The sequence below is a fragment of the Zingiber officinale genome, chromosome 2A, assembly GCF_018446385.1.
Source record: "Zingiber officinale cultivar Zhangliang chromosome 2A, Zo_v1.1, whole genome shotgun sequence".
Taxonomy (NCBI): domain Eukaryota; kingdom Viridiplantae; phylum Streptophyta; class Magnoliopsida; order Zingiberales; family Zingiberaceae; genus Zingiber; species Zingiber officinale.
Window position 1 is genome coordinate 74,555,421 of NC_055988.1, and position 6,982 is coordinate 74,562,402.

Here is a 6,982-nt window from a genome sequence, read left to right on the forward strand (position 1 = left end):
AAATTAAATTAGGATTTCACAACACTTAAAAGATAACGTTTTTTTAAAAATAGTGTTGTCTATGTTTTATATTTTTTATTAAAGACTAGTGATCGTGCACACGCGTCGCGTATGTAATATATTACATTGAAATCACATTGACACTTTATAATGAAATTATATTAATTAAAGTATTTTAGCATTAAAATATTAAAGTAGAGTCATTAAGGTAAAATACCTGACTTTTAAAAATTTGAATTATTTGGGTTTTTGAAAATCCGAATTGTTTGGATTTTCGAGTATCACCCTTACATTCAAAATCAAGAATTAATTATTTAATTTAATAATGCAAGGGTGATGCTAGAGAATCCCAACAATAAAATACTGTGACGGGCTTCCCTATGAAAAAATTAATTTAATTTAATATTATACTTATATTAGTAAAAAAAACTAAGAAAAATATATTTTTTAATATTGTCGGCCTAAAATATTTATAGAAGTTTCTTTGAACAGAGTGTTGTCAATTCTAAGATATAGGACTAAAGAGAACTATATTTTTTATATAAAACAACTAGAGAAAATTAATGATGAAAAAATTTCATAATAATACGTCGTAGAGCCTCGAACTCTAGATCACTGATTGTTTCACTTATGGAATTACTAATAAACATTGGAATTAATTTTAGTGTGAATAGAAAAAAGGATAATAACGTAAATTCATTTAGGCTTCATCAAAATTAATTAGTAAAGAATGATGATTTTTAATAAAATAATAAAATAATATTTTTTCAAATAAACATTGCATATTAGTATTTTTTTAGTCAAAGACCATACTTTTCAAAAAAAAAAAAAAAAAAAAAACATTATCTATCAGCATTTTTTTTACATCTACAACAATGATTTTTTAACATTGTATCACCTAACTTCCTCAGCCAAAACTCCCTTCGCGAAAACTCCGCAAAATTAAAACCTAGTCCAAAACTTCAAAACTCATTTTCGCTGAAACTCACCTTCACCCCCTCCGTCCGCTGACTGACTCCCACCTCTCCACCGCTGGTCGGCCGACCGCCATCCCTCACTCCATCATCTCCTATCGAGCAGACACCCAACGTCATCTTCCCGATGCCAACACAAGTCGTTGCCTTCTTCTCTATCTTCCTCCTTTCCTACATCCGGCCAACCAACTCCTCTCTATCACCGCCAGCGGAGCTACTTACTCTCATCTCTCCTATTTGGGTTAGAAGAGGAGAGGCGATAGGTTCCTTCCGGTAGCCACCTCTCTTCCATTCATCATCCGACAATTTCTCCTCGAGTTAGAGGAGGAGGAACCAAAGCCTTCCCCTTTCTCTCTTCGGGTTAGAAGAGAGGAAACTCCACTTCTACTTCCAGTAATCCCCTCTTCCACCGCCTCTCCTCTTCCTCATCAGGCTCCAGATTCACTTCCCCCTCATCACCACCTCTACTCTTCCGGGTTAGGAAGAGGAGAGCTTCATACCTACTACCGGCAACCCCCATTCCCTCTCCACTTTGGGTTAGAAGTGGAGAGTCCATTTCCTCCACTCCAGTAGCTCTTCATTGTCTCCAGTAGCCCTCCATCTTCCCTCTTTGGGTTAGAAGAGGGGAAGAGGTCACTTCCAGATAGCCGCTACATCCGAAGATCCATCCGCAACCGAAACATCATTCGCGTCTACGATATTAGATTATTTATACTTGTGTTGGATTGAGTTATGCTTGTCAGTTGTTGTTTATCTTTGTTATGTGTTGATGGTTTGATTGATTGTATTAAATTATCCTTCTATGTTATGATTGCATGTACTTTGCTTAATTTAATTCAAGCTCACCAAATGTTTGATGAAATATCCCAACCATTTGTCCTACTTTAGTTTGGCATTTTATTTAGCATAGATTCTTGCAATGCTTTATTAATTTAATGCTTCATGTTTCTCTTATGTTCATGTCGTCATTTGAATGCAATTAGGTTAGATTAGATATTTCTTTAACGCTTTGCTTACTTTATGTTACTTTTGTTTTTAATTTTTAGTTTCTATTTTTTTAATGAAATGATAACTGAATTATTTATAGAAAACATTGACTTTCATGGCATATAAAACAGTACATGTTTTCAATTGTAGACTTGTGTCGTTATTGTTAGTAAACATTGTGAAGGTTGTAAGGATAAGATCAAGAAGAATGTGCAGAAGGTTCAAGGTAAGTTGTGGGGTTTAGATATACTTTATTTGTTGTTTGACTGGGTTCATGTGGTACATGTGAGTGTCTTAATATTGGAAGTCAAAACTACCACATGCTATAATATTTAAACCCCAACAACCTTATAAATGTTTCATTAGAGAATCATTTAAAGATTTCCCTCAATCAGCTTTGCTGTTGGTTCAAACTCTTCTTGCAATAGATCCAGCTGAATGTCAAACTGCTATGACTGCTTTAAATAGTGAGGTAACATCTCTTATTTGTAATTAGCTTTTCTCTTATCACATAATCTTTGAGCTATGTATTCTTTCTGGCTTCGTAAGTACATGAATTTTTTTTATTCTTGTTTACTTTGTGCAGATTGCACAATCTTTAGTTGCAATCAAATAATGCCTATTTATGTCATGAAGTTTTAAACTTGATCTTTTGTCTTAGATTTTTTCATCATTGAAATAATGCATCATGAACAGTTTTAACATTAGCTGATTTGTGTAAATGTTACAATGTTGATTAGTTTGACATTAGAAGTGTGGTAAATGAAGCCTTTACTTGATGAGTTTTTTTATATGAATGTAAAGTAGAAATGGAACTTCAACATAAAAGTGATAATACTTCAAGCTCTCAACATAGAAGAACTAATACTTCAAGCTTTGAAGTTAGTCTCATGATATAGAAAGTCAGGTTGTATTCTAGACGAAACATCAATTTGATGAATTTAGGTACTTAACAGCTAAGCATCTGATATGTCCTTTGTTTAGTGTTTCTTAGTTTAGGAATAGAAATCAGTGTTGGTAACTGATAGAGATGGAAGTTGGTTTTATTATTATTATTATTATTATTATTATTTAGGAAAAAGAGCAATCCTTGTTGATTAGGGTTAGCATTTGCAACTTGTTTATGTTTTTGACATATGTGTTATCTAGTTTGTAGCAACAATACAATTCTGTAAATTGATGAAAGGCCAGTGTAGTTGTGCTTTATAGAGCTTTTTTTTTTGCATCTAATGATAGAACATCCTGATTAGCATCAAATAGTTGGTAATGCAAAGCTTCATTCTATCTTGATTAATTTCTTTGAAACTTTGAAATGAAAGAACTTACATTTACTAGGATTTCAGTTGTGAAGGATCAAATTGCCAAATCTAATCAGTGAATGAGACCCAACATTCAGTTTGTTGGGGCCAATGCATCCCATGGTATCTGTGCAGAATACTACATTTATGTTTCTCTGCACAACTAAAAATTCTATTGTACATTGATTGTCTATGTCACTGACTGACCTCTTCTACTTGCTTTTAGTTTTATAATACATAACCGTATACTTGTGATCCTTCGAGCCTTCCAAAATATCCTCCAAGCAAGGAGATGGATGCCAAAATGAGAGATGAAGAAGCTAGAAGGTATTTGATTGACACAAACCATCATTTTTGTGGGTTACAACATTTTAGCACAATGCATCGACCTTTCTTTAAATTATCTTATTAAATCTTCATACAACATGTCTTATTCTATTACAAGGTAATACAGGAGGTCTATGTTTGTTGTGTTTGTATTATTTTGTTTGCATGGGCTGCAAGAGCTGAATGAAGGTTCTTTAATACAAAATTAGTCTAAGTTATTAAATAACAAGTGAGATTGCTCTTGGATGATGCATAAAACTTAATGGCACCTAATTTTTGTTTTCATCATTTAGTGATGAGTTATACAGTTTGAACACAAATTTTATTTGCTAAATGATTCTCTTAACCATCATTTGCTTTTAGTGAATATGGCTAGGAATGAATATATAACACACATCCATCAAGGAATTGAATCTGACAATGATCCAAATAATACTACTGTAAGTGCTTTTGTTTTAATTAATTATCATTATTTGCAAATAATAGTAAGGTAATGTGCAACTAATCTTGACTATTACTATCTTGGCTTTCAGATGTTTATGGGTGGATTAGATTCAAATGTCATACATGACATTCTGTGGCAAACATTTAGCCTTTATGGGGAATTGGTATATGTTAAGATACCTATAAGCAAGCTAAGTCGGATTTTTTTACTTTTGTATAGATTTAACATGGATACAAAATTAATTTATGAATTATGTGTATATATTTTCTGTTTAAATTGTATGAAGTTGTATCTTTTGTTAAATAGTTGTATTTTAAAAAAAATTGTGGATACTCATATTTTATGTTGTAAATATATTTATCTTTTGCTAAAAATTAATGTTATTTTTTAAAAAGACAACGATTTTCTATCTATTAAAAAAAAATTATTTTATAAAAAATGACAATATTTTTTAAGCATTTGATCCTGTCCGAACCAGAAGTCAGCAGACGCTGGGCACGTGACGCTCCAAGGCTCGCTGATGTAGGTCTCCAACTAGTGTCGAGATGCTCCGGCTATCCTGCACAGAAGTCGAGCCGGGAAGGGGATTCCCAGCGACGACCCTCCGACGCTCAAGTCAGGTAAATCACGATGAACAAGGTGGCTCCAGAAGTCTCAGAGTACATACCAGAATCCCTTGTCGATGAGACCTGAGGTTCTTTATATAGAGCTGTGAAAGGTTTGGGCACGCGTACCAAGGTGCATAAGTGTCCCCTGTCCTATCCTAGGTATGCGGTTGTCAGAAAGCTTACCTGTCCTTTCCTAGGTACACGGCTGTCAGAAAGTTTACCTGACCCATATCGCTACAGTCAAAGCATGCCCTCGATGGGACAGCAGAATCCCCTGTCACAAGATTTGGAGCATGACACACACGTGAAACCTACAGGTTGTCAGAGAAAGAAATCCTCTGGCCCTTTCCTTTGCTCCAAACTTGTAGTCCGAGCGGAAAGATACCTAAACATCCGACCGGACATCCGCAGTGGTTTACTTGTGCTTTGTGGAGACTAACAAACAGGGGTGCTTTATGACTGTGATCGGTCAAAAGGTCAGCTCGGTCCATGACCTTTTTAACTGAGCGTCGGAACCCCGATTTGACAGGGTGCCTACCAACTATAAGTGCAAACCGGCCGGACCCTTCCGGGTACTCGATTCCATCGGCCGGCCGGCAGTCCAGTCGGACCGGCCATCTATGGCCGTCCGTCCGGTCGGACCACACTCTCCTCTGGGTGGGCGGCTGTTCCGGTGACTTCCACTTGGCGTTGACTTTGCAAGAAGGGGGGGCCCACTCTTACTGCCTCCCTTCAAGTCTAGTCGAAGGAGGCGCATAGTCCGACTGACTGGACTGTGAGTCTAGCCGAACGGCTCTTCCATGCTAATCTTCTCCGCCCGGTCAGCGGCAGAGGTATCCTTGAATGAATCAATGATGGCTTTCGCCGGATCTCCTTGCGTTCTGCGCCAATCTTCGACATCAATGTCGATCATACCTTCATTAAATGCTCCGAATGATTGACTGCCACGTGGAGCAATGCCATCAGAGTACGGAGGCGGTTGCATGATATTTTGATGTGACCGAAGCAATTCGAAATAAACGGCTAGATGTATGCATTGATTCCCGTGACCTGGATCTGACGGTGGAGGCCGACCGGCCCTCACCCTATAAATTCCGCGTTTCCTTCTCGCCTTCACACGCCTCCGTTACCTCTACTGTTGCTCTCTGCGCTGTGGAGCTCCGGCGATCTTGTTGCTGCCTTCTGACGCTCTCCGGCGCCTTTCCTCGATTCATCTCCCCTCAGTAAGGTTTTAGATCTCTCCTCCTTCCTTTCCGGTATCTAATCCGTATTTCTTCCCCTAGCTCGAGTCTTTGAAATTCCATTCCTTCGTCTTTGGAACTTCCTTTTTGATTTCTTCTGCCCTGATCATGGCCAGTTCTTCTCATCCCGAAGAACAATCCTTAGGCCCATGGTATACTACCATGCGATCTCGTTTCGAACAACGGGATTTTGACATTTTGGCTGACAATTTCGAAATCCCCGAGGATATCGAAGTTCGCCTAGCTGGTCCTGCCGCTCGGCCACACAGACCGCCGCGCGGTGGTTTCTGTGTCTTTCGCGACCAATTTACCGCCGGTCTGCGGTTCCCCGTCCATCCTTTTATAGCAGACGTCTGCAATTATTTTGGCGTGCCGCTCGGAAGTTTAGTACCAAACACCTTCCGTCTCCTCTGCGGCGTTGTCGTTTTGTTCAAGATTCACAACATTCCCCTCCGACCGGAGGTCTTCTTTTATTTCTATTATCCTAAGCAAGCCGAGCCGGGCACCTTTATGTTCCAAGCTCGGCCCGGTTTGGTCTTCTTCAATAAACTACCCACTTCCAATAAACATTGGAAGGACTATTATTTCTACCTCCGCATGCCCAGTCAGCCAAACTTTCCGACCCAGTGGCAAGTCAGTCTACCTCCCCCTCCCGAACTGAAGAAATTCAAGACCCGACCGGACTATCTTCACGCTGCAAATGTACTAGCCGGTCTACGACTTGACATCAACAAGCTTCTTCACGAGGGAGTGATGTACATTTTTGGGCTGAGTCCTATACGGACCCCACTTCCGACCGGCTTCGGTAAGAACTTTGCTTTGGCACTTGCTTTAATTGCTAACTGATTTCTTTTTCTCTTCATGCAGCTGACATCGTCATGGACTTGGATGGCCGGCTTCTAAAGAGAAAGGCGAATGGAGGTCGTGACGAAAGAAACGGGTATTCAAATGGTCGGTTCTCACGAAGGAGAAAGCGGCACCCAGTGAATCGGCCGAGCCTCTCAACAAGATGTGGACGGCGCTACCCTCCAGGAACCAACGGCCCCGAGGAAGGGTCCGTCGGGAGGAGGATCACCACGCAAAAGAGACGCCGAGTGGAGAC

The 6,982-nt window shown here is 39.1% G+C and overlaps 1 long non-coding RNA gene across 2 annotated transcripts; it reads left to right on the plus strand.

Annotated features, from left to right (window-relative positions):
- The first annotated feature begins 916 nt into the window (after positions 1–916).
- On the plus strand, positions 917–4,249 carry LOC122041211. 2 transcript variants are annotated; one of them, XR_006128897.1, is made up of 4 exons: positions 917–3,382; positions 3,486–3,586; positions 3,950–4,026; positions 4,120–4,249. It is a non-coding gene; the product is annotated as an uncharacterized LOC122041211 (long non-coding RNA). The 2 variants fall into 2 exon arrangements; XR_006128896.1 differs by having other exon boundaries at positions 917–3,586.
- Positions 4,250–6,982: the final 2,733 nt, after the last annotated feature.